Source organism: Molossus molossus, unplaced genomic scaffold (genome assembly GCF_014108415.1).
Source record: "Molossus molossus isolate mMolMol1 unplaced genomic scaffold, mMolMol1.p scaffold_m16_p_1, whole genome shotgun sequence".
NCBI lineage: Eukaryota > Metazoa > Chordata > Mammalia > Chiroptera > Molossidae > Molossus > Molossus molossus.
Window position 1 is genome coordinate 122114691 of NW_023425344.1, and position 26489 is coordinate 122141179.

Sequence of the window (26489 nt, forward strand, 5' to 3'; positions counted from 1 at the left end):
GAAGCAGCAGCATGGTAGGGAGGCAGCAAGACACTCAATGTGACGATGCTGAGCATGATGGGAAGAGCAGGGCATCTGGAGTGGTAGTGCTGAGCATTATGGGAAAACATGAGGCCACCATGGGAAGCACAGAGTTGGTGCTTGGGACTAGGAGGAACTAGGTTCTGGGTTTGCCTTTACCACACTCTTGCTGCATGACCTTGGGCAAATTCTTTCCCTTCTCTGGACCTTAGTTTTCTCCACATATTGTGGCCAGTGGCTGGGCAAGGGTTGGTCCAGAGCTGTGCTGTCATTCATTATGGTAGCCACTAACTACATGTGGCTATTTAGATTTAAAGGTAAATTAATAAAATAAAATAATTAAGTTTTTAGTCATACTATTCACATTTTCATATCCAGTTGTACCTAGTAGCTACCATACTGAGCAAGACAGATATAGAACATTCCATCATTGCAGAAAGCTCTATTGGACTGGACCTGTCTAGAGAGATTTCTAGAAACCCAGTCAGCCTTACTGTGTTGTGATTTATGATCTCTGTCATTATGCCTTTTTATGGAGTCAAGAGGAAGGTGAGTAGCCCTTAGCTCAGAGAACTCATGAAGGACCTAAAGAGGCTTAGTGACTTTTTTGTTGTTAATCCTATTCCAAGCATAATTTTTCCATTTATTTTAAGAGAGAGTGGAAGGAAGGGAGGGAGGGGAGGGGAGAGAGAGAAAAAAAACATCAATGTGAGAGAGACACATCGATAGGTTGCCTTTCCACATGCTCCCCAACCAGGGCCAGGGATTGAACCTGCAACCTGGTGCATACCTTTGACAAGGAATTGAACCCTTGACTCTGGTGCTCAGGCCAATGCTCTAACCACTGAGTTACACCAGCCAGGGCAAGGCTAAGTAACTTTTCAAAGTCCAGGACTCTGAATATGTACTGAGTGAAAAAAAACTATACCCTGTTTCCCTCCCCCAAGTTTCCATCTTGGCCTCAGAGAGAAGCTGGAGAAGAGTGTGGGCCCTGCTAGGGGTAGCCTCCACCCAGGGATGGTACCCAAGGGAATACGGCTTTAATGTAGAATAGGTGTTCTCCTATTTCCTCAGACGAGAGGGTCCTTGGAGGGGCTACACAGCTCTCTGCCCATGCCTGAAACACCACCATCCGGTCCCTTGGGTTAAACATTATCCTATCTGGGATTCTTTTAGAAGTCTAGACTAGACAGATATCAGAGAAGATGGCTGCCTCACTCAGCTTGTCCCACTCTGGCTGCCTCAGGCCCTAGGCCTAGTTCTGGGCACTCAGTTGGAGAGGAACTGTGAGAGATGGGTCTACAGCACTTGAGTGTGAAGCAGCTCCACCCTCTCCCCACCACCAAACTCACATACTCTAGCAACAACACATGGATTCCAGCTGCACTTGTCCCCAACCCTCTCTTCTGTTCAGCGGGCGGGTCCTCTGCAGATGCTTTTATGCAGTCACCAGGTTCTCCAGAAGAAGGAGAGGGGCCTGGGGGAAGGGGCAATAAATGGGGAAAATAAGATGCAAGATGTGAGGAAGTGAAGACAAACTTGACTGACTATTGCCTCTTCTTTGTCAAGGTGTGGCCACCATCTGCCTTACCCCATGTGCCTAAATGACCCTCTTTTTCTCAAATGAATCATACTGTTTACTCTTGCTTCTGTTTTCTAGGGATCCCAAGGCCATGTCATGTCTTCCCTGAGTCTGTGGGGCCACACAGCCTCCCACTGGCATTCCAGCACTCTGGCCCTGTCAGCCCCTGGACCAGCTCCCAACCTTCCTCCTCACCTCAGCCTGGGTCAAGAGGACTTCCCAAGCTTAGGGATTCAGTGGGGGTATAGTAGCAGTCATAGTAAGTGGCATCCCCACCCTGCCCACTCCCTGGCTCCTAGGGATACCTGAGCCTTCTTGGTCCCTGGTGCAGAAAGGATACCTTTATGAACACTATCTGTCAGGATCCTATTGTTTCCAAGTAACAAAAAACCTATTTCAATAAAATGAAATGGTCAGCTCATGTAACCAAAGTGTCCAGAGTTAGGATAGACTTCAGACAGGGCTTGATCCAGTGGTTCAAACAATGTGACCAGGATCTGGTTTCTGTCTGTATTCCTCTGTTTCTTTTCCTTAGTGATGGCTCTACTCCTAGTAGTATTTCACAAGATATCTGCCAGCAATTTCTGGGGCAACCTGGTTCCAGGTTTAAATCTGGGTGGGGTTGGGGCAGAGACAAAATCTGCTTTCCTGATTTTGTCTCCATGGAAACCCCAGATTTAAACTCGGACTTGATCTCTTGTGCCCTATTGGCAAGATTTGGATCATCTTGATCCTTTAACTGAGTCTACAGGGCTTGGAAACATAGATGGGCTGGGGGTCAGTGTCCATCCTTCCCCAACTGTGTGACCAGGAATGAGGGGAGGTTGTTTTCTAAAGGAAGTTTACAGTCCTGCTGGCAGGAAGGATTCCTCCAACTGGGGGAGGCAAATAACAGATGATCATTGTAGACAAAGTCCACCCCATGCTTGTTTTCAAGGCCCATTTTAGGATTCTCCTCCAGGAATCCTCTGCTGACTGCTTCAGCCAGTGGTTATCTCTTTTAGTCTAGTCTCTAGCTCAGGGGTGGGGAATCTTTGTTCTGCCAAGGGCCATTTGGATATCTATAACATCATTCGTGGGCCACACAAAATTATCAACTTAAAAATTAGCCTGCTATATTTGGTCAAACATTTAATTAACTCACCTCTAATGTGATGGCTGGAAATGCTTCTCTTTGGTGAGGTGTGTAATGTTAATTAGTATTGACGATTCTGCTACTCGCAGCTGCTTGTCCAGGTTTGCATCGGTGACTCTGGAGCACAGTTGACCCTTTGCCATGGTAGGTTTTCAACACATGTCTCCGCAAAGTGGGACATTCATCATTGCTTATGTAACATTTATAGAACTCAAGCAGTGGGAGGTTGTTGTACCTAGCTTTCAGCTCATCATCGTTTTGCAGCTGAAGGATTTCTTGTTGTAGGTTATTAGGCGTATCAGTTGGTTCCACATTGAACAGTGTCTCAAAGATGTTCAATTCTATTTGTTTACTTTTCACATCCTTGAATCTTCCATTAAATGCCTCAATTAGTTTTGCACATTCACCAGCATATTCAAGTGTTGTCGAAGGCTTTGTCCTTCCAGAGTGGGGAAATGCCCTGTGTTACTCCTTTCAAGTTACACTTTCCACAGCCTTAATTTAGCTTCAAATGATTTCATGTTTGAAAACAGAGAGCTGACAGTTTGGTTGGGGCAGCAGCTTGATGGTCAGCTTTGAGAGGTACTTTGTAATGTCCACCATGAACACTAAATCACACAGCCACTTGCTATAACTGAGTTACCTGACAGGTTTTCCCTTCATCTCCATGAACTGCTTGACTTCATCCCACAGTTTATAAAACCTCATGAGCATGTTCCCTCAACTCAGCCACTGCACTTCACAGTGAGAAACAAGATCACTGTACTCAAAGTCAAGATCATTCAGTAATTCCTTAAACTGGTGCTGTTAAATCCTCTACTTTTGACAAAATTTATGCATGACCCTATTGTTGACATCACATTGTTGAACCACAATGACTGTGCACAGAGACTTTCTTGGTGTATGATGCAGTGGCATATAATTAAATCACTTGGATCAAGAGTAAGATGATTCAGCCCTGGCTGGTTTGGCTCTGTGATTAGAACGTCGGCCTGTGGACCAGAGAGACCCAGGTTCGGTTTCCGCTAAGGGCACGTACCTCAGTTGTAGTTTGTCCCCGGCCTCAGTTGGGGTTGTGTGGGTGGCAACCAGTCGATGTGTCTCTCACATCGATGTTTCTCTCTCTCTCTCTCTCTCTCTCTCTCTCTCTCTCTCTCACACACACACTTTCTCCCTCTTGCTCTATCTGAAGATAAATGCAAAAATGTCCTCAGGTGAGGATTAAAAAAAAAAAGACTAAGATGATTCAGTTTTGTCTTAACAAATGCAATTAACCCTTTTTGCAAGCCAACCATGGCTGGAGCTCCATCTGAAGTAAGGCCACTTAACTCTTCAAATATTAGCTCAGGATTTTTCATTGATAAAACAAGTCTCTCAAACAAGTCCTCACCTCTTATAGTGTCATGCATGGCTTCTAGTGATAGCAGTTCCTCTCACATGTCAAACTCTGCAGTTATCCCATAAATGAAAACCAGTTGGGCAGTATTTGTTATGTCCTTTGTCTGGTCACAAACCAGAGAGAAAAACTGGAAATCTTTAGAATCCTTTTTTCAATATCTTGTGCTAAGTCAGTAATCTGATCTAAGACAGTTCTCGGAGACTGACACTCTGAAACAATTTTACTTTGGTGCTAACAACTCTGCAGCAGCCACCACGCACTCTTTCACAAACTCTCTACATGGGGCCTCAGCTTCTTTGCAATCAGCTCGCTCACTACACAAGTCATCTGAATAATGTTGTCTCTGTTACAGCAAGGCCTGGTGAAAGCGGCTTGTTGTAATTCCAAACTCTGCTGAAGGGCATTGAAATTATCCAGAAGCATTAGGCTTCCCAATTCATTGAGTTTAGCATGTTTTGGGCTGTAATGATGCTCCAGATTAGTTTTTTTTTTTTTTTTAATTACTGCTAATGCATCACCACAAACTAGTCACACAGGTTTGCCTTTGACTTCAACAAAAAAATAATCATCTGTTCATTTCTCTTTGAAAGATCGACACTCTACATCAACTTTTCCTTTTTTTGTAGTCGCCATTTATGGGATGTCACACCACACAAGTTTTAATAACTATCCAGTGTGCGTGTTGCCAGTGATTATTTTGCTTTGATTGCTGTTCTAATCCTGCATCTTGGATTTGGAACATATCCAATGTTTGTATCATTGATTCTTGAGGTCATTTCTGTGTACTGTAATTTCCTTAATCTTCATCTGAGATTCAGTTTTTGCAAGGATTGTTGATCATGGGCATGTGGATAAAGGTTGGATTGGAGTTATCATCTTTGTTGACAAAGAAGTCCATAACATCGTTGTCAATCATCAGAGGTAAAGTCATCAATGTGAGGAATCATCTCGTCACATCTCGTCTCATCATCACTGGATTGCTATAGTTTCACCACAGTGTGTTAACACTTTCACAGCGTGTACACTCCCAGCCTGCCTGGCACTGACTGTCCTCTGAGTCACCGCAATACAGGCAGTCGGGCCGTGGGCAGCCAATGAGAAGCATTCGTGTCTGTCCCATCATATACTCATATGTGTCCTGTCTATCCTGTAATGGATGTTCCTTGCTTGTCCCTCAAAATTTACATTATTATGATTTACTTAATATAAATTTATGTTGCTATGAAGAAAGCTCCTAGATTTATTGAATTTTGAGTCCCCACTGTGGTTGCCTTGGCAGGACCAGACCAAATGATTTCTTTTTTTCTTTCTTTTTTTATTTTATTATTTATTTTTCAGACGAAATGATTTCAAGGGTCTTATATGGCCCACAGGCAAGCTGTTCCCCACCCCTGCTCTAGCTCCACCCTTTTTACAAATTGAAAGACCAAAGCTCAGTATGCATTTTATCATGAATATTTATTATTGCATCAGTGCCAAAATAGGCTGCTTTCTTTGCCTTGGCTGCTAGGAAACTCCTAGCTGGCATGTGGCCCATTTCTGATAAGTACTCAAGATGCTGTGGCGTACAATTACTTAATAACCTTGCCTCTGTTTTTATCTTTTTCTCTCACCTTTTTTTCCTTGTTCCATTTTCTTCTCTTATTTTTTGGCTTGTGCTGTTCTCAGCAACATCAAACTCTTTTAAAATGAGGTAGGTATAAATAACCAAGAGTGATGATAAATGAAGCATTCAGCACCAGCTATAGACTTTCCCTTCCTAGGGGCAGCTGGGCTGTGGGGTCTTCCCCAGACCCAGGGCCAAGCCTTTTCCCAGGGAGACACCAAAGCTTGACCTTGGTGGCCCTAGGACAGTGGCAACCCTGCCTTCCACTGGTTGGGAATGACGTTGCTCTGCTTCCCACCTGCTTCCCTCTCCCTCTCCATCTTATTAGGAGCTAATGGAAGAGGCTGGGAACCCCAGTCCTCTGATAATTAAATTTACTTAATGGGTATTTAAGTGGAGTAATGAGAAGTTTAATGCAGTGATTAGATTTTTCTTTTATTAATTAAAATGAGAATCATGTGCCCTGCCAGCAAACCAACTCTGCTTGAGTAGCAGGCAGAGACAGTGGGGGGCTTGGCCAGGTGGGTGGGGGCTGAGGCATGGTGCAGCCTTTTGCCCTGGAATTGCCATTCTCAGAAGTAGCCCAGCTCTGATGCCCACTCAGGCCAATCTCTGATTCAGCTCCCGTTTCTGAGCCCTGTGAGTGCCAGACCTGGGCTAAACCCAGGATGGAGGTTTCAGAGGTGGCTTAAAGCAAGGAGCACTAAGGAAGGATTTCAGGCCCTGTGACAGGAGGAGGCATTTGGATGGCATATCTCATTGCCATGTGCCAGCTAACACCTTCACCTGCATGTTCAGATAGACCCAGAGCACAAAATGGGCCTGGCCAGGGTAGAAGGTGAGCATAGTGGGGACCCCAAAGACAGGCCCTGACACCCCAGAGGCAGGGTATGTTGTTTTAAAAGCAATGGGTAAGGCTGAGGAGATTCCTGAGCTTTGGGGGGAGGGAAACAGAAAACTTCCTTCAGTTGAGCCCTGACCCCAGCCCCACACTGAGCCTAGCATTGTCATGGGTGTGTCAACAAAGAAAAAGGTATCTGGGTAGGAGAAGTGAGTGGCCCTGTGTTTCCATCCCTGCTGCCAACTCTACTGCCTGTGGGTGGGACTTCGTGCCAGGTCCCAAACTCTGGAATGGACAAGATGAATCAGACATGGTCCCTGCCCACAGGCCTAGTTGGGGAGGTGACAAGCAAATGAGCAATGACAGCGGAGTAATCAGAGTTGAGGCGCAGGAGGCCCAGAGGGCTGGGAGACTGTGGACTTGCACCGCAAGCATTCCTTTGGCAGCAGGTGAGAGGGGAGGTGCTGGAGGCAGTCCAGTGAGGAGGTTGAGAATGGGTTTCTGGGTCTTGATGACGTCAGAGATGAGGTGTATGGCACCCATGGAGGAGTGGGGGGCCTAGAGTAAGTGATATTTTCCCCAAGAGCTGGCCATGACTGCTCCAGGCCACACTCACCTCCCAGTGAACCAAAGGACTCACCTGTGGGGTTTGATGGTGTGCCAGCACTGGGCTGATAATATTACCTCACAAGAAAAGCATTTTTCTCTCCATTTCACAGAAGAGGAAATGGAGATTTGAGGGACTTGCCTGGTGCTACTCACCTGTAGCAGCCTGGTGGGGCATGTTCCCAGGTCTGGCAACTTCTAGGCCTGCACACTGCTGTTTTCTCCAGTGAACTTGCCCTGGGAAGCAGGGCTCCTCTTTTTCTGACTCTTCCACCCTGCATCTGGGTGAATACAGCCTGGGCACTGAGTATGGGAGACTTGAGCTTGGAGCAAGTCATGCGGGTATTCAGGGCTTCCAACCCCAACTGGAATCCTTGCAGTAGGGGAAGTATCGGGAGCCCTGACTGGGTAGGGAGGAGGGTCTTCTGCTTCCTTCATCCCTGCCCCTCCCTTCTTTAGATCCCATTTCTATGGATTTCCACACCCCACCCCATTTCCCTCCTTCCATGGCCCAGCCCTTTCTGAATAACCAGGCCTAGAGAAACCATGTGGGGGAATTGGGGCCCTGAAAGGGCAGGAACCCACTCAAGATCATGGGGCTCTTCCTCTCATATCTCTTTAATGTGAAGAGTCTGAAATCATATTATCTTCAATTTACACTTTAAACAAAGGAATTATATTAGAGAGGCGTTGGGGGGGACATACGCACACAAATTTACACTACACTGTCAGATGCCCTCAGGGAGCCACCCCTGTCTCCTCAGCATTGTGCCCCCAAATGTGTCCATCCCCCACCCCTGGGTTCCAGAAGCAGCAAACCACTGTCTCATTTAATTCTCTCAACAGTCTGGGAAGGCACATTTATTTCTGCAAGTGAAGGAACCATGGTCAGGAAGTAGGCCACAGTCACACAACTAACTGCTAAAGGGACTGCCTGACAAGCTCAGATTGCCAGGATTGCCTCCCCCTTGCCTGTGAGCAGCTCCCACCCAAGGGCTTCCAGCAACCTCCCCCAGTCCACTGCTGCTTTCCTTCTTGCCTTGTGCTCCAGCCAAAACCAATGATTCCTCCCCAACACTCCCCACACTCTCCCACTTCCAGGCCCTTGCTCAGGCTGTTCCAGCTCCCTGGAGTTCCCTTTCCCAATTCCATCTGTCCAGATTTTCTCATCTTTCTAGGCTGGCCCAAATGTCACTTCCTTTCTTTTTCTCGATTACAGTTTACATTCAATATTATTCTATTAGTTTCAGATGTATAGCACAGTGGTTAGAAAATTATGTACTTTACAGAGTGTTTCAAGTACCCACATGGCCCGATACATAGTTATGATATTATTCACTATATTCCCTATGCTATAATCTACATTTCTGTGACTATTCTGTAACTACCAATTTGTAGTTCTTAATCCCTTCACCTTTTTCACCCAGTCCCTCAACCCCCTTCCACTCTGACAACTGTCAGCCTGTTCTTTGTATCTATGAGTCTGTTTCTATTTTGTTGGTTTGTTTTGTTCTTTAGATATTTTGTTCTTCAGATTCCACATATAAGTGAAATCTTTTTCTGTCTGCCTTATTTCACTTAGCATAATATCCTCTAGGTCCATCCATGCTGTCGCAAAAAATAAGTTTCATTCTTTATTTATGGCCGAGTAGCATTCCATTGTGTATATGTACCACAGCTTTTCTTTAACTTTATGAAGGTCTCACAGCTTTTTATTTATTTAATTTTTTTCTTTATTGTTGAAAGCATTAGAGATGCCCTCCTTTTTTCCTCCCCACTTCTGTTCCCACCCCACCCCCACCTTCACCACACTGTTCTCTGTGTCCACTTATATGCATATATGCATAAAATTTCTTTGGTTTATCTCTTCCTGCCCTCCCACGCCCCTTCCCTCTGAGGTTTGTCAGTCTGCTCCCTACTTCCATGTCTCTGGATCTATTTCGTTCATCAGCTTATTTTGTTCATTATATTCCAAAAATAGGTGAGATCAGGCAGGTGATACTTATCTTTCTCTGATTGGCTTATTTCGCTTAGCATAATACTCTCCAGGTCCCTCCATGTCATCTCAAATGGTAAGAGATCTTACTTTCTTACAGCTGCATAGTATTCCATTGTGTATATGTACCACAGCTTTTTTATCCATTCGTCTACTGATGGACACTTGGGTTGTTTCCAAATGTTAGCTATTGTAAATAGCACTGCTGAACATAAGGGTACATATATTCTTCCTAATTGGTGTTTCGGGCTTCTTAGGATATATTCCTAGAAGTGGAATCACTGGGTCAAATGGAAGTTCATTTTAAATTTTTTGAGGAAACACCATATTGTTTTCCATAGTGGCTGCACCAGTCTGCATTCCCACCAGCAATGTGCTACACTAGAGTCCTCTTTTCTCTATACCCTCACCACTACCTGTTGTTTTCATTATTTGACTTGATGATTTGTTGATGTTAGCCATTCTGGCAGGTGTGAGATGATACCTTATCATTGCTTTAATTTGCATCTCTCTGAAGATTAGTGATGCTGAGCATTTTTGTATGTCTCTTGATCATTTGTAGATCCTCTTCAGGTCCTCTGCCCATTTTTTTTTTTTTTATCCTCACCCAAGGACATTTTTCCATTTTTGTTCAGATAGAGCAGAAGGAAGAAAGAGGAAGAGGGGGAGAGGGAGAGAGAGAGAGAGAAACATTGATGTGAAAGGAACACATTGAGTGGTTGCCTCCTGCACGACCCCAACGACCCCAAACAGGGCCGGGGACAAATCTCAACCGAAGTACAAAGTACGTGTCCTTGACTGGAATTGAACCTGCAACTCATTGGTCCATAGGCTGATGCTCTAACTGCTGAGTCAAACCAGCCAGGGCCTCTACCCATTTTTTAATTGAATTCTTTGCCTTCCTTTTGTTGAGATGTATGAGTACTTTATATATTTTGGAAATTAACCCCTTATCTGATGTGTCATTGGCAAATATGTTCTCCCATATAATGGGTTCTCTTTCCATTTTGATGGTTGTTTCTTTAGCTGTGCAGAAACTTTTTAGTTTGATGTAGTCCCATTTATTAATTTTTCCTTTGTTTCTCTTGTGTTAGGTGATGTATTGGTGAAAATACTGCTATGTGTGATATCTGAGATTTTGCTCCCTACATTTCTTTTCTAGGATTTTTATGGTTTCACGGGTTACATTTAAGCCTTTTTTATCTATTTTGATTTATTCTTGTGTATGGTGTAAGTTGGTGGTCTAGTTTCATTTTTTTGCATGTACCTTTCCAATTTTCCAACACGATTTATTAAAGAGACTGTCTTTGCTCCATTGCATGCTCTTACCTCCTTTGTCAAATATTAATTGACTTGGCTGGATTTCTGGCTTCTCTGTTTTGTTCCATTGATCTATATGCCCATTCTTGTGCCCGTACCAGGTTGTTTTGATTACAATAGCTTTGCAGTATAACCTGATTTCCAGTATTGTGATCCCTTCAAATTTGTTCTTCTTTTTCAAGATTGCTGTGGCTATTCAGGATCTTTTTTGGTTCCATATAAACTTTTGGAGTATTTGTTCTAGTTCTGTGAAATATATTGTTGGTATTTTAATAAGGATTGCATTGAATTTATAGATTGCTTTGGGTAATATAGACATTTTAATGATGTTAATTCTTCCAATCCATGAGCAAGGTATATGCTTCCACTTTTTTATATCTTCTTATATTTCTTTCTTCAATGTCCTGTAGTTTTCTGAGAACAGTTCCTTTACTTCTTTGGTGAAATGTATTCCTAGGTATCTTAATTTTTTGCTGCAGTGGTAAATGGGATTTTTTCTTTTTAGTTTTTCTTTCTCTGAGTTCATTATTGGTGTATAAGAATGCTGTTGAGCCCTGACCAGTTTGGCTCAGTGGTTGGAGTGTCGGCCTGTGAACCAGAGAGTCCTGGGTTCAGTTCCCGCTAAGGGCACGTACCAAAAAAAGAAAAAGAAAAAAAAAAAAGAAAAAAAAGACTGCCATCGATATCTTGATGTTAATTTTGTATCCTGCTACTTTATCAAATTCTTTTATTAAATCTAGTAGATTTTTGATGGAGTCTTTAGGGTTTTCTACATACAGTATCATGTCATCTGTAAATAATGACAGTTTTACTTCCTCCTTTCCCATTTGGATCCTTTTATTTTTCCTTCCTGTCTGATTGATGTGGCTAAGACTTCCAGTACCATGTTAAATAAGAGTGGTGAAAGTGGGCATCCTTGCCTTGTTCCTGTTCTTAAGGGAAAGGCTTTTAGTTTTTGCCCATTGAGTATGATGTTGGCTGTAGGTCTTTCATATATGGCCTTTATTATGTCAAGATATGATCCCCCTGTTCCCACATTGGTGAGTGTTTTTATCAGAAATGGATGCTGGATTTTGTTGCAGGTTTTTTTTTGCAAATATTGATATGATCATGTGGTTTTTATTCTTCATTTTATTTATGTGGTGTATCACATTTATTGATTTGCAAATATTGTACCAGCATTGTATCCCTAGGATGAATCCCACCCACTTTGTCATAGTGAATACTTTCTTTGATGTATTGCTGTATCTGATTTGCTAGTATTTTGTTCAGGATTTTGGCGACTATGTTCATCAGGGATATTGGCTTGTGGTTTACTTTTTTTGTAATGTCTTTATCTCATTTTGGAATTAGAATTATGCTGGCCTCATAAAATGAGTTTGGAAGTCTTCCTTATTCTTGAATTTTTAAAAATAGTTTGAGGAGAATGGGTGTTAGTTCTTTTTTAAATGTTTGGTAAAACTCCCCCATCCAGCCATCTGGGCCTGGATTTTGGTTTGCTGGGAGAGTCTTGATTACATCTTCAATTTCCTTAGTTGTTATTGGTCTGTTCAAGTTCTCTATTTTTTCCCGGTTCAGTTTTGGGAGACTATGTGTTTCTAGAAATTGGTCCATTTTGCTTAGATTGTTGAATTTGTTGCTGTATAATTGTTTATAATATTTGTTAACAATCCTTTGTATTTCTGTGGTGTCAGTTGTAACTTCTTTCATTTCTGATTTTGTGTATTTGGGTTTTTTCTCTTTATTTCTTGGTGAGTCTTGCTAAGGGTCCATCAATCTTGTTTATCTTTTCACAAAACAAGCTTTTTGTTTCATTAATCCTTTGAATTGTTTCTTTTTTTGGACTCTATGTCATTTATTTCTGATATGATCTTTACTATTTCCTTTTTTCTACTAGCTCTGGGTTTTCTTTTTGTTTGCTCTCTAGTCCTTAAGTTGTGAGGTTAGATAGTGTATTAGAGATTTTTCTTGTTTCTTCAGGTAGGCCTGTAGTGCTATGAACTTTCCTCTCAGAACTGCTTTTGCTGCATCCCATAGATTTTGTGTTGTTGTGTGTTCATTTTCATTGATTTCCAGGAAGTTTTTAATTTCTTTTTTGATCTCCTCGGTAATCCATTCATTGCTTAATAACATGCTATTTAGCCTCCATGTGTTCAAATGTCTTTGCATGTTCTTGTTGCAATTGATTTCTAGTCTCATGCCATTGTGATCTGAGAAGATGCTTGACATGATTTCAATCTTTTTGAACTTCTAGAGACTTAGTTTGTGTCCTAAAATGTAGTCTATCTTTGAGAATGTCCCATGTGCACTTGAGAAGAATGTGAATTCTGTAGTTTTGGGGTGTAATTCTCTGTAGATGTCTAGTAAATCCATTTGGTCTAGTGCTTCATTTAGAGTCTCTGTTTCCTTGCTAATTTTTTTGTCCAGAGGATCTATCCAGTGATGTCAGCAGGGTGTTGAAGTCCCCTGCTATGATTGTATTGCTATTGCTTTCTTCTTTGAGTCTTTCAGAAGATTTTTAATATATTTTGGTGCTTCTATATTTTGTGCATATATGTTTATCAAGGTTTTATCTTCCTGTTGAATAGATCTTTTCAATATTATGTAGTGGCCTTCTTTGTCTCTAGTTATGGCCTTCATTTTGAAATGTATTTTATCACATGAGTATTGCTACCCCAGCTTTTTTTTGCTTTCCGTTTGCTTGGAAGATTTTTTTCCATCCCTTCACTTTGAACCTATGTGAGTCTTTTGTTGTGACGTGGGTCTCTTGTAAACAACATATAGATGAGTCATGCTTTCTTATCCTGTCAGTTACTCTGTGTCTTTTTATGGGAGATTTCAATCCATTTACATTTAAGGTGATTATTGATATGTACTTATTTATTGCCATTTTTGTTTAGTGTGGTTGTATTTTTCTTTTTATTTCTCCTGCTTATTACAGCATTCCTTTTAACATTTTTTGCAGTGCTGGTTTTGTGCTAATATATTCCCTTAACCTTTTTTTTTTTTTTTGGTCTGGAAAGCTCTTTATTTGACCTTCTATTTTGAATGATAGCCTTGCTGGGTTGAGTAGTCTTGGATTCAGATCCTTGTTTTTCATGACCTTGATTACTTCATGCCATTCCCTTCTGACCTGTAGTGTTTTTGTTGAGAAGTCAGCTGAGTGCCTATTGGGGGTTCCTTTGTAAGTAACTGGTTGCTTATTTCTTGTAGCTTTTAGGATTCTCTCTTTGTCTTTAGATTTTGGCATTTTGGTTACTATTTGTCTTGGTGTGGGCCTGTTTGGGTTCTTCTTACTCGGGCTCACTGTACTTCTTGAACTTGAATGCCTTCTTCCTTCACCAAATTAGGGAAGTTTTCTATCACTATTTCTTCAAATATATTCTCTAACCCTTGCTCATTTTCTTCTTCTTCGGGAACTCCTATGATGCAAATATTGTTACATTTGCAGTTGTCTCACCATTCTCTTAAGCTGTCTTCTTGTTTCTTAATTGTTTTTTCCTTTTGGTTTTCTTATTGATTGATTTTGTCTTTTAATTCACTGATCTGGTCCTTTGCTTCCTCTACTGTGCTTTTTATACCTTCCAATGTGTTCTTTATTTCTGATGTGTCATTCTTCATTTCTTCTAGGTGGTTTTTAATTTCAACCTGGTTGATTTTCAACATTTCTATGTCTTTACTCATGGTACTCATGTGCTTACACATGTTGCGAGCTTCCTTGAGATCATGACTCTGAATTCTAGTTCTGTTAACTTGCTTAACTGCATCTCATTTATCTCACCTTTGATAGAGGTCTCTTGTTTTTTCATTTGGCTTTTGTTTCTCTGTTTCACCATTTTGGCTATGACAGTGGGCTTTGGAGCCTGCCATATTTTTCCCTGTGTGTGTTGGTATTCTACTGTTTGTGGCTCCCTCTCCTGGGTTTGGATGAGCCAGTGAGGACCCACGTTAAGCACCACTGTCAAGTCTTACTTTCCTGGTTAGAGTTGCTAGCCCAGGAAAGGTACAGTTATCCTCTAGCTTTTTGTCTGGAGGCTATCAGTAGAGGTTACTTGAAGAACCTTGGTTTCTCAGTCGAATGAAAAACTCCCACAGGTGCTCAGCATAAGGGGATTTCTCGAGGGTGGGGCAGATGCTGGTTGTTAATGGGGCTCAATTTGCATTTCAATGGCCACCGGGTGGGGTTGAATCTCTGAGGATGGGGCCGCTGTTTCTCCCCAGAGCCCTTGGAAGGAGTAAGATGGCCACCATCCTGCGTGGCTCCAACTCAGGTAAAGCTCTGAGTGCCCTCCAAATTCTCAGTGTTCTCACACAGTTCCAGTTCAATCTGCCGTCCCTGTGCCAGAGCCCAAGGTAAGTGGCTGTGGCTCTTTTAGCCTCTGTCCTGGTTCTGCACTGTGGAGCCACTTGGGAGTTTAACCTGAGGGTGCTGCTCACAGCTCAGACCGCTGCTATTCATGGGCTCCCAACCCCACTCTCGCACCTCTGCAATCCTACCAGGTTTGAGTCAGTGTCCCTGGTTATGTGGTTCTCCAAGCTGCTTTTGTGTTTCTTTTTCCTGAAGATAAGTCTTTATTTTCATTGTAATTCCAGTTTGGTTTTGGGTGATGGTCTGTGTAGCTTCCATTCACTCTGCCGCCATTTTGGAATCCCTGCATGTTTTTTTTTCTACCTTGTCTTCCAAATCATTGATTTGGTCTTCTAGCATATTCAGTCTACTTTTATTTTTTTTAAAACTTATCTTTATTGTTGAATGTATTACAGATGCCCTTCCTTTATCCCCTATTGACCCACTCCTCTTTGTTCCCACTCCCCTCTTGCCTTTCCCCACACTATTCTCTGTGTTCATTGGTTATGCATATATGCATAGAAGTTCTTTGATTTATCTCTTCCCACCCCATCCCTTCTTTGCTTTGAGGTTTGTCAATCTAACAACCAATTTGTACTTTTTTTTTTTTTATCCTTACCCGAGGACATTTTTTCCTTTTTTGTTTAGATAGAGCGGGAGGGAGAGAGAGGAAGAGAGAGAGAGAAACATTGACATGAAAGGTATACATCGAGTGGCTGCCACCCGCACAACCCATCCAGGGCCGGGGACAAACTGCAAACGAAGTACATGCGGGAACCGAACCTGGGTGTCTCTGGACCGCAGGCTGACACTCTAACTGCTGAGCCAAACCAGCCAGGGCCCAATTTGTACTTCTTAATCCCTTCACCTTTTTCACCCATTCCCCTAACTCCCCTCCCATCTGGCAACCAACAAAAAGTTCTCTGTATCTATGAGTTTGTTTCTGTTCTGCTTGTTCATTTTGTTCGTAGATTCAATTGTTGATAGATGTGTGTTTATTGCCATTTCATTGTTCATATTTTTTATCTTCTTCTTCTTCTAGAAGACCCTTCAACATTTCATATACTATGGGTTTGGTGGTTATGAACTCCTTTTACTTTTTCTTGTCTGGGAAACTCTTTAAATGTCCATCAATTCTAAACGATAGCTTTGCAGGATAGAGTAATCTTGGTTGTAGGTTCTTGCTTTTCATCACTCTGAATATTTCTTGCCACTCCCTTCTGGCCTGCAAAGTTTCTTTTGAGAAATCAGCTGACAGTCTTATGGGAGCTCCTTTGTAGGTAACTTGCAGCTTTTCTCTTGCTGCTTTTAAGATTCTCTGTTTGTCTTTAACCTTTGGTGTTTTGATAATGATGTGTCTTGGTGTGGACCTCTTATGGTTAATCTTGTTTTGGGACTCTCTGTGCTTCCTGGACTTGTATGTCTGTTTTCTTCACCATGTTAAGGAAGTTTTCTGTCATTTTTTCAATTAGGTTTTCAATTTCTTGCTCTCTCTTTTCTCCTTATGGCACCCTCATGATATGAATGTTGGGATGCTTGAAGTTGTCCCAGAGGCTCCTTACACTATCCTCATTTTTTTGGATTCTTTTTATTTTTTGCTGTTCTGATTGGGTGTTTTTAGCTTTTTTATATTCCAAATCAATGGTTTTCTTCTTAACTTTACCAACTCTACTATTGATTTCCTGTAAATTATTCTTTAAAAAAATTTTGTTTTCCTTTATGATTTCAGAGAGAGAGGAAGTGAGAGGGAGAGAGAGATTGAAACATCAATGAGAAAGAACATCGACTGGCCACTTCCTGCACACCCCCCACTGGGGATGTGGCCCACAACCTGGGCATGTGTTCTGACCGGCAATCGAACCGGCAACCTCTTGGTGCATGGGTCGATGCTCAACCACTGAGCCACACAAGCCAGACTGTAAATTATTCTTTATTTTAATTATTGCCTCCTTCATTTCTGATTGGTCCTTTTTTATGCTCACTAAGTTTACTGAGCATCCTTATAAGCAGTGTTTTGAACTCTGCATCTATTAGATTGCTTATTTCCATTTTGTTTAGTTCTTTTCCTGGAGTTTTGTTCTGTTCTTTCATTTTTTTATTTTTTATTTTTTTATCCTCACCTGAGGACATTTTTGCATTTATCTTCAGATAGAGTGGGAGGGAGAAGGGGAGGAAGAGAGAGAAACATTGATATGAGAGACATACTGAGTGGCTGTCACCCACACGACCCCAACTGGGGCCGGGGACAAACTGCAACCATGGTACGTGCCCCTACGGTGAACTGAACCCAGATCTCTCTGGTCCTTGGGCCGACACTCTAACCACTGAGCCAAACTGGCCAGGGCCTGTTCTTTCATTTGGGCCATGTTTCTTTGTCTCCTCATTTTGGTTGCCTCCCTGTGTTTGTTTGTATGTATTAGGTACAGTTATTATGTTTCCTAGGCTTCCTAGGGTGACCTGTTGTAGTAGGTGTCCTGTATTGTCCAGTGGCATTGCCTCCCTGCTCACCCCAGCTATGCCCTCAAGGTGCACCCTTCGTATGTACTGTATATCCTTCTGTTGTAATTTAGTCTTGATTGCTGTTGGTATGTCAGTGGGAGGGATTTACTTAGGCTGATCAGCTTCAAGGACTGGCTGTGCCCACTGACCTCTGACTACCTTGGAGGCCTAGTTGTCCAGGGGCCCACCACATAGAGAAAAACATACTTCAGCAGGGTTCTGGTATGCACTGAGTCTACTCTTTGGGATGTTGCTTGTGGAGGTGATTGGATGGTCATGCTTTGCTGTGGTCTGAAGCTGTCCACTGGGTGTGCTGTCTCTGGGGCATGGTCAGCCTCTGCTTGTGTTCTGGGGCCACCAGGCATGAGCTACAAAGCAATCTGCAGATGTCTGATTCTTGTGCTGGGCTTGGAGGTGCCCAGGCAAAACCAAGTTTTGAACCAAGGCTGGCTGCTTCTAGTGCCAGGCCTGGGGTCACCTAGTGAGAGTTAAGTGGCTCACTGAAGCCAGATGATGCTTGTTTGAGAGAATTTAGGAAAATCTGAAACAGGAGCCAAGACAGGCCAATCCTATGGTAAAGCCCCACTGAAAACAGCTTGGGTGGGTCTGAAAGTTTGGGGTGGGGGGGCAGGGCCTCAGGGAATCACCAGGGAGGAGCAAACAGTATGAGCCATGTTGCTGGAGTTCCAGACATGGTGCCCTGTCTGTCAGCCTCATGGGGAAAGGGCTCATCAAAAGGACACAGCCTCTTCCAGCATGTCTGTCTGGGAGAAAGTTGCCCTACAGCTCTTACCCCAATGCCAAACAACGCAGTTCTTTCCTGTGTGTCTCTGGGCCTTTCACGCTGCCCTCCCCCATGCTGGAGCCTGGATGGTATGAGTCAGAGTAAGTCCTGGGGCTCTTTAAGAGGCACTGCCTGGAGCTCTAGCAGTCTCAGCCTCCCTCAGCCTCAATCCCTGCTGATTTTTACAGCCAGAAGTTATGGGGACTTTTTTCCTGTCACTGGAACCCTGAGCTGGGGGGCTTGGACAGGGACCCCTCACTCCTCAGGGAGAACCTTCATACCTGAGGTAACTCTCCTGACTTTTGTCCTCCACATGTAGGTGTGGACCAGCCAGTCTGTGCCTCCTCTCCTTCTATCAGTCTTGATGTGGCTTCTTCTTTAATTTCATAGTTGTAGGATTTCCATTCAGCTTGATTTCAGGTGGTTCTGAATAACAGTTGTCCTGTAGTTTAGTTGTAATTTTTATGTGGTGGTGGGAGGAGGCACGTACTACATTACCTACACTGCCATCTTGACCAGAAGTCCCTCATTCAGTCTACTTTTGTATCCTTCCAGTGTGTTCTTGATGTCAGATATGTTATTTCTTGTTTCTGCCTGAGTTTTATGTATGTTTTCTATTTCTTGTTTTATGCTGTTGTAGTTTCCCTAAGTTTCTTGAAATTCTCACTAAGTTCCTTAATCACCCTTATAACCATTACTTTGAATTCTATATCTGATAACTGCTTGCCTCCATTTCATGGAGCTCTTTTTCTAGAGTTTCCTTCTTTTCTTTCATTTGGGGGTTGTGTCTTCGTCTCACCATTTATTTATTTTTTTATTTATCCTCACCTGAGGACATTTTTCCACTTTTTGTTCAGGTAGAGTGGGAGGGAGAGAGAGGAACAGAGAGAGAGAGAGAGAGAGAGAGAGAGAGAAACATCGACATGAAAGGGACACATCGAGTGGCTGCCACCCACACGACCAACCAGGGCCGGGGACAAACTGCAACTGAAGTACGCACCCCCAGCGGGAACAGAACCCGGGTCTCTTGGGACTGCAGGCCGCCGCTCTAACCACTGAGCTAAACTGGCCAGGGTTCGTCTCACCATTTTTGCTGACTGTGTTTGTTTCTGTGTATTAGATCAAACTGCTATGTCTCCCAGTCTTCATGGGGTGGCTTTATGTAGTAAGTGTTTTGTGGGACCTGGTGGTGCAGTCTCTTAGATCTCCTAAGCTGGGTGCTCTAGGAATGACTCTTGTGCAATTTATTTTGGCTCTTCTATTATGTCTTGAATGTTGCTGTTCCGTTCATGGGTGGGATCTCCTCTCAGACTGGCTGACTGTGAGGCTCATCCTCAACACACCATGTAAGATGTTGTGCAGGTGCTGACAGAGCAAAACTAGACACAACAAAATATAAGAAAAACATACAGAAAACCCCTACAACCACAATAAAAATAACTAGAAGAGAGAATTAGGAAAGAGATAAAATAACAAGAAATAAGAAAATAAAAAAAAAATACTAGGATAGAAAAAAAAGGGGGGGAAGAAAAAGTATTATGAAAGGGCAGAGGTGAGCCCTGGCTGGTTTGGCTCAGCAGTTAGAGCGTCAGCCTGTGGTTTAGAGAGACCTGGGTTTGGTTCCCGCTAAGGGCATGTACCTCAGTTGCAGTTTGTTCCCGCCCCAGTTGAGGTCGTGCGGGAGGCAGCCACTCAATGTGTCCTTTTCACGTTGATGTTTCTCTCTCTCTCTCTCCCTCCCACTTTACCTGAACAAAAATGGAAAAACGTCCTTGAGTGAGGATAAAAAAAAAAGGGCAGAGATAAAATAAATAAAATAAGAACAGAGAATAAGGAAATAAAATTATATAAGAAAAAAGAGAAAGAAGAAAAAGAAAATTATGAGAAGGAAAATAGAGGAGAACACAGAAAGGCAGAAAATTAGAAAAGGAAAAAAAGCTTAAGCAGCATAAAGAAGAAAAACTAGAATAAGAAAAGGGAAAGAAAACAGACTAAAATAATATCAGATCAATAAAAAAGAAAGATAAAGAAGATGATACAAACAAAAAAAGTAAAGTGGCATTTGTCTCAAAAAAAGGAAAAGAAAATTAGTGAAGTGGCATAGGTCTCAGCAGAGTTTTAGTGTGTCCTGAGAGTTCCCTTTCGCTCCTGTTCTATTAGGTGCCTGCCAGTCAGAAAGTGTCCTCCTTTGACTCTTAGCAACCTGTTTGGAGCTTCAAGCTACCCACAGTTTGTCTTGTCTCCACAGAACTTGGTTGTATGAGGGAGGGGCCATGCTGTACTCTAAAGCCAGTTTGTCCTCAGCTTGGGGCCCAGGGTGGGTCAGCAAACTTCCCCAGGTTCTCTGAACTCTGCCTCTATTCACCTTCGCTTGCCAGCCAGCTGTCAATCTTTGTGACTAAAAAGTCTGTTTCTGAAAGGGCTTTAGGCAGAATTGGAGGTATAAAACCTGTGGGTCCCTGGTGAGGGGGAGGTGCTATTCAGTTTTCAAGGAAGGTGGTGGGTGTGTTTCTCTGCCCCAGAACTGGAGCTCCACTAAGAGTGGTTCGGAATGTTTCCCTGCCCTCTGCTGGCAGAGGTCCTCATACGCAGTCCAGTGGGATCAGCTGGAAACCAGGGTCTGTATTGTTCCTGAGGGTGGGGCCAGCTGTATACCCTAGGGCAGGGTTTTTTTTTCTTTATCTGAGCTGTGGCTTCTGGGAGGGCCCAGTGCTTCTCAGCAGTTTGGGGGAGGCATGACTGGATTCAGGTCACTCAACAGCTGCCTTTCCATGTTCTTCCCCAACACTTCCCACCTCAGTCTCTCCTCAGGCATCTCCAGTCTGCTTTGTCCTCCCTCCAGTGCAGCCTCGGGTGAGTAGATGTAAATGAAAATCCTTTGCTGTTTTTTTTTTAAACAAACAAACAAACAAACAAACCAAAACCAAAAAACAGAAAAAACTTGTGGCTTTATATCTGCTCCTTGCAGGACAGAAGCCCTGTTGCCCTTCAGGGCTGGATGTTACTGGGCTGCTATTTTTGGCTCAGGTGCTCTGGACAGGGAAACCCAGCCTGGGGACCTCAATCCTCCTGGGAACTCCCCCCCCCACACACACACACACCTTCCACTCTCTCCCCCTGTGGCCCTTGGAAGCTGGCCATACCCTCTTGAAATCTTGGCCCTCTAACCAGACTCCAGGTGGTTTCTGTCCTTCCCTGCTATGTCCCTTCTTCAGCTGGACCTCAGTGGTAATTCTGAATGAATGTTCCCTAATTTAGTTTTATTTCCAGTCTGGCCCTGGTGTTGTGGCGTGACAGAGTCAAAGAAAGACTACTAGAGAATTGAAGTCCAAATAAGAGCCGTTTATTAGCCGGCTGATGTCTGATTTCAGAATACCCCTCTGACAGAGTCTTCCAAATCAGCCCTGATATGCTTTATTACATGCCTTTTATACCTTACGGAAAATAGGATCTTCTTGATATAATGCCCAGGGCCACAGCAATGCTGTATAGAATTAGTTTGCCTTACAGATAACAGGCACACCCAGACACACTCAGGTATTTCAAGGTACATTGGGTCATACTCAGCCCCGAGCTGCACAGACACAATGCAAGCCTGATTCCTTGAGATTGTGGGGGAGGTCGAGTCTCTGACTCAAGACCTCCAGGCTTCGTGGACTCTGTCAGACATGTAGCCAGCTCCCAACAATTTCTTGGTTAAGGGAATATTCCAATTTACTGAGGTTATTTTGATCTCTATCCTGTTGATTAAATTCTTTACAAAACAGATTCAGCTAGAGGGCATAGTGACTTTCCCAATCACCAATTATGGAGCTATAAACAAGTCAGCACATTAACTTACCGATCATCAATTATGGGGTTATGAACATGTCAGCACACTGGGAGGAGGTGTAAGAAAGGTCTGCCTATATGGCTGCCATCTTCCCTCTTCCTCTATACCACAGCTTTTTTATCCACTCATCTATTGAGGGGCACTTGGGTTGCTTCTATATCTAGGCTATTGTAAAGATTGCTGAAAACATAGGGTTGCATATATATTCTTTTGAACTAATGTTTCAGATTTTTTTGTATATATTCCCAGAAGTAGAATCACTGGGTAATAAGGCATTTTCATTTTTAATTTTTTGAGGAACCTCCATACTGCTTTCCACAGTGGTGCACCAATTTGTGTTCTCACCAGCAGTCAAATGCCACTTCCTTCAAGGAGACCCTAGATGGGCCCCTGTTGTAGACCAAAGACAGACCAGACTCAGACTCCAAACTGGGTTCAAATTAAGAGAGCTTTATTAGCCACGCGGCCACTGTCCCATCCTACACAGAGGAGAGAGCAGCCCCAAGCTCAGGGGGAGGGTTGCTTACATAGTTGTCTTAGCCCCTGTTAAGGAATTTGGGTATGCCAGTAAGCAAGCAGTACAGAAGCAGATAGTTGCAGTTAGCTGTTATGCCTGAGGGAGCAAGCAGTTTCGGTGTACACAAAGCAATGGTTATCTATACAACACAGTGGTCATCTATTAACTCTAGCAGCTAGTTCTTGCTATTAAAATCCAGGGGGTAAGGTCTGCGTAATGGGAAAAATTTTACTGTACATTCATATAGCATGTGTTTGTCCTTTACACCCCCCATTCCCTGAGCACCATCCTAAAGCTCTTTGCTTGTCCTGCTCTTAGACTTCTGTCCTCCCTGTGTCAGACTTTGCAGCTGTCTGGAGGGCAGGGTCATCTCCTGGCCCCTGACTTCCTGGCCAGTTAACCCTAGGGCCTAGCACACAGTAGGTATGCAGGAGGTTGCCAGGGTCCCTGCCTTTGGAGTGGCTACACCTTCACAAACCTATCCCTGTCCTCTACAGTCCTGGGTCAGTTGGCCCTACCCTTTCTCTCACCCCAGTATCCTGAGGAGTCCAGCCACTTATTTTAACCCGTGCTGGGTAGAGGTGAAGGCTGGCTTCTGGTCCCAGCAGAGCTCCCTGTGCTCACTCCTTACCTGCCTAGGTTCTAGGGGCAGGAATAAGGCAAACCCCACCCTTGGGACTTACATGCATGTCTTGAAGCTTGGCAAGTACAGGTATAGGGGCAATCCAGCCCTGTGTGCTGAGCACTAATGGAGGCTGTGTGGTCACTCTGCCTGACTTTACTTACTGGCTCTGCTGTGTGACTTTGAGCAAGTCATGTAAACTCTCTGTGCCTCAGTTTACTCATTTCCTAGGGTTGCTATGAGGATTGAACAAGTCAATACATAGACACATGGTGTGCTCCCCCTGAATGTTGGTCGTCACCATTGCTATAGGAGGGAGTGTGAAGGGAGTGTGTGGGAGATGTTCATGAGGGTTTCTAGAAGGTAAGGAGGCACAGAAGACAGGAAAGGACATCTGGGAATAGGGAACCACATAGACAAAGGCCTAGGAGGACAGGCAAGTTTGGGGGACAGGCAAGGGAACTGGGCATGTCTAGACTTAGGGTAAGAATGGGATGAAGGGTGACCACTGGCTGGTGGCACACAGGACTGTGTCCTGAGGGACACTGAGGTGTCACACTGAGGATTATGGACTTGGTCCTATGAAATGTGAGGGGCTATGGAATGTGGTCTTTCTTTTCTCTTCTTTTCTCTCCTTCCTTCCTTCCCTCCTTCCTTCCTCCCTCCCTCCTTTCCTTCCTTCCTTCCTTCCTTCCCTCTCTCTCTCTCTCTCTTTCTTTCCTTCTTCTTTTTTTTTTTTTTTTTTTTTTTTTTTTACCATAAAAGCAGTATTTGCTCATGAGAAAATATTGAAACAATATATATAGTCCATTAATGTTCTGTTAGGTAGGAGAGTTCTCTCTTTGCCTTTAAGTCTCATTCTGCCAAGGTCTCACTGTTGGTCTGGTATACCTCCTTCTAGAACTCTTTCTTTGCCTTCAGAAGCATATTTATTGTATTTTGTTTTATTATTATTATTATTTTTATTAATTAATTTTTGTTACAGATGTTTCTCCTTTTTCCCCCACTGATTCCCCCTCCCCCTTTTTCCCTGCCCTTTCCCCAGTTTGTTGTCCATTCCACTGTTCATGCACACATGCATATAAGTTCTGTGGTTTATCTCTCCCCCACCACTCCCTCTTCTGGGGATTGTCAGTCTGTACCCCACTTCCATGTCTCTGGGACTACCCCATTCCTCAGACTGTTATGTTCATTATATTCCACAAATAAGTGAGATCATATGAAACTTGTCTTTCTCTGTTTGGCTTGTTTCACTTAGAATGATACTTTCTAGGTCCCTCCATGTAGTCTCAAAGGATAAGAGATCTTTCTTTCTTACAGCTGCATAGTACTCCATTGTGTATATGTACCACAGCTTTTTTATCCATTCGTCTACTGATGGACACTTGGGCTGTTTCCAGATCTTAGCTATTGTAAATAGTGCTGATATAAACATGGGGATACATATGTTCTTTCTAATTGTATTTTATTTTTAAAAAGAAATGGAATCATATTATGTACATTGTCTCATACCTTCCATTTTTCACTTGGTGGTGTATTTGTGGGCATCTGTCAGTGTCACGGCATACAGTTCTACTGTACTTGTTAAAAACTGTTGCGTAATATTCCCTTGTTTGGATGTAGCATAATTTATGTAACTAGTCCTGGGTTGATGGATATTTAGGTTGTCTTCTATTTTTCACTTTTGCAAATAATGCTTCAGTGAACAGCCTTGTATATATATCTTGCTCACATGTGTAAGCCTTTCTGTGGAAGAGATTTCTAGATGTGGGATTGCCAGGGCAAGGGTTTGCTTATTAAATTTTGGTGGGCACTGACACATTGCTTTTCCAAAAGACTGAGCCATTTTAGGCTCTCACCCTGTGGTGAACATTATCATACTTTTTTTTTTATCCTCACCCGAGGACATTTTTCCATTTTTTTGTTCGGATAGAGTGGGAGGGTGGGGGAGAGGAGAGAGAGAGAAAGAGAGAGAGAGAGAGAGATGCGAAAGGGACACATTGAGTGGCTGCCTCCTGTACAACCCCAACCAAGGCTGGGGACAAACTGCAACCGAGGTACGTGCCCTTGACTGGAATCAAACCCATGACTTATTGGTCCATGGGCTGACGCTCTAACTGCTGAGCCAAACCAGCCAGGGCCATTATACTTTTTAATCTTTTCCAGTCCAGAAAAACATCTCACTTTCCTTCTCCCCAGCAAAGCTAAGCATTTTTTAAAGCAGTTACTGGCTACTTGTATTTCTTTTTTCTGTGAATGACTGTTCATATACTTTGCCCATTTTTCTTTTCTTTCTTTCTTTTTTAAAAATTCTCACTGGAGGATATTTTTCCATTTATCTTCAGATAGAGTGGGAGGGAGAGAGAGAGAATGAAACATCGATGTGAGAAAGACACATGGAGTGGCTGCCTCCCGCATGACCCCGACCAGGGCCGGGGACCGAACTGCAACTGAGGTACGTACCCTTGACCAGAATTGAACCCACGACTGTTCGGTCTGCAGGCTGATGCTCTAACCACTGAGCAAAACCGGCTAGGGCCATTTTTCTTTTCTTTTTTAGTATAATATGAATTTTTAAACTTCTGTCTGTTATGTGTGTTGGAAATATTTTCTCTAGTGTACCATTTGTCTTTTTAACTATGTTTATGGTATCTTTGGCCATATAGAAGCTTTAGATCTTTATTCAGTGCAATCCATCAGATTTCTCCTTGGGATTTCTGAATTTCACAGCTTGATCTGCCAGGCCTCTTGGAAGGATTTTAAGTAGAGTGGGGATGAGGTCAGATTTGTGACTGGAAAAGGTCATCTGAGTCCCACTCTGTGGAGGGTGAGGGGAAGGGGCGACTGCAAGCCAAGAACAGAAGGCAGCTGAGAACTTTGTGTTGGAGTGGGTTGGGGAAGAATTTGGGAGAAGGTGAGTTTGAGAAATGTTCAGGAATTTGCTGTCCATAGTGATGATATGTGAGGATAAGAGAGGGAAAGAGACAGACTCTGGAATGATGCCTGGGGGTGTTTGGATGGGGAACAGTGTAGCTGATGCTAGCACCAACCTGAGCTGGGGATGGGACTAGGGAGGGAAATGCATAGAGTTGCATGTGAGTGCTCACCTTGTCAGGGATACGTGTACACATGGACACATGTATGCACACATATACATGCTTAGAAGTTCTAGAGATTGGGGCGTCTGTGCTGTGGCTTCATGGTAGGTGAGGGTCTACTTTTTGTGGAGTTTCTGTTCTCTACCAAGTACTGTACGAGGCACGACACGTGTGCACATGCACACAGCCCTATAATCTCTACTTCTACATGAAGTATGTTTTACAGCTGAGCCAGACTCAGAGAGTGAAGTAACTTGCTCAAGTTCACAGAACTAGAAATAAC

The 26489-nt window shown here is 43.2% G+C and overlaps 1 long non-coding RNA gene across 1 annotated transcript in view; it reads left to right on the forward strand.

The window, feature by feature from the left end:
- Positions 1 to 1724: 1724 nt before the first annotated feature.
- The window catches only part of LOC118636446, a 49623-nt gene continuing 24858 nt past the window's right edge, over positions 1725 to 26489 (forward strand). Inside the window, exon 1 of the long non-coding RNA XR_004960654.1 lies at positions 1725 to 1862. This is a non-coding gene — a long non-coding RNA (uncharacterized LOC118636446). The remainder of the gene's footprint in view (positions 1863 to 26489) is intronic.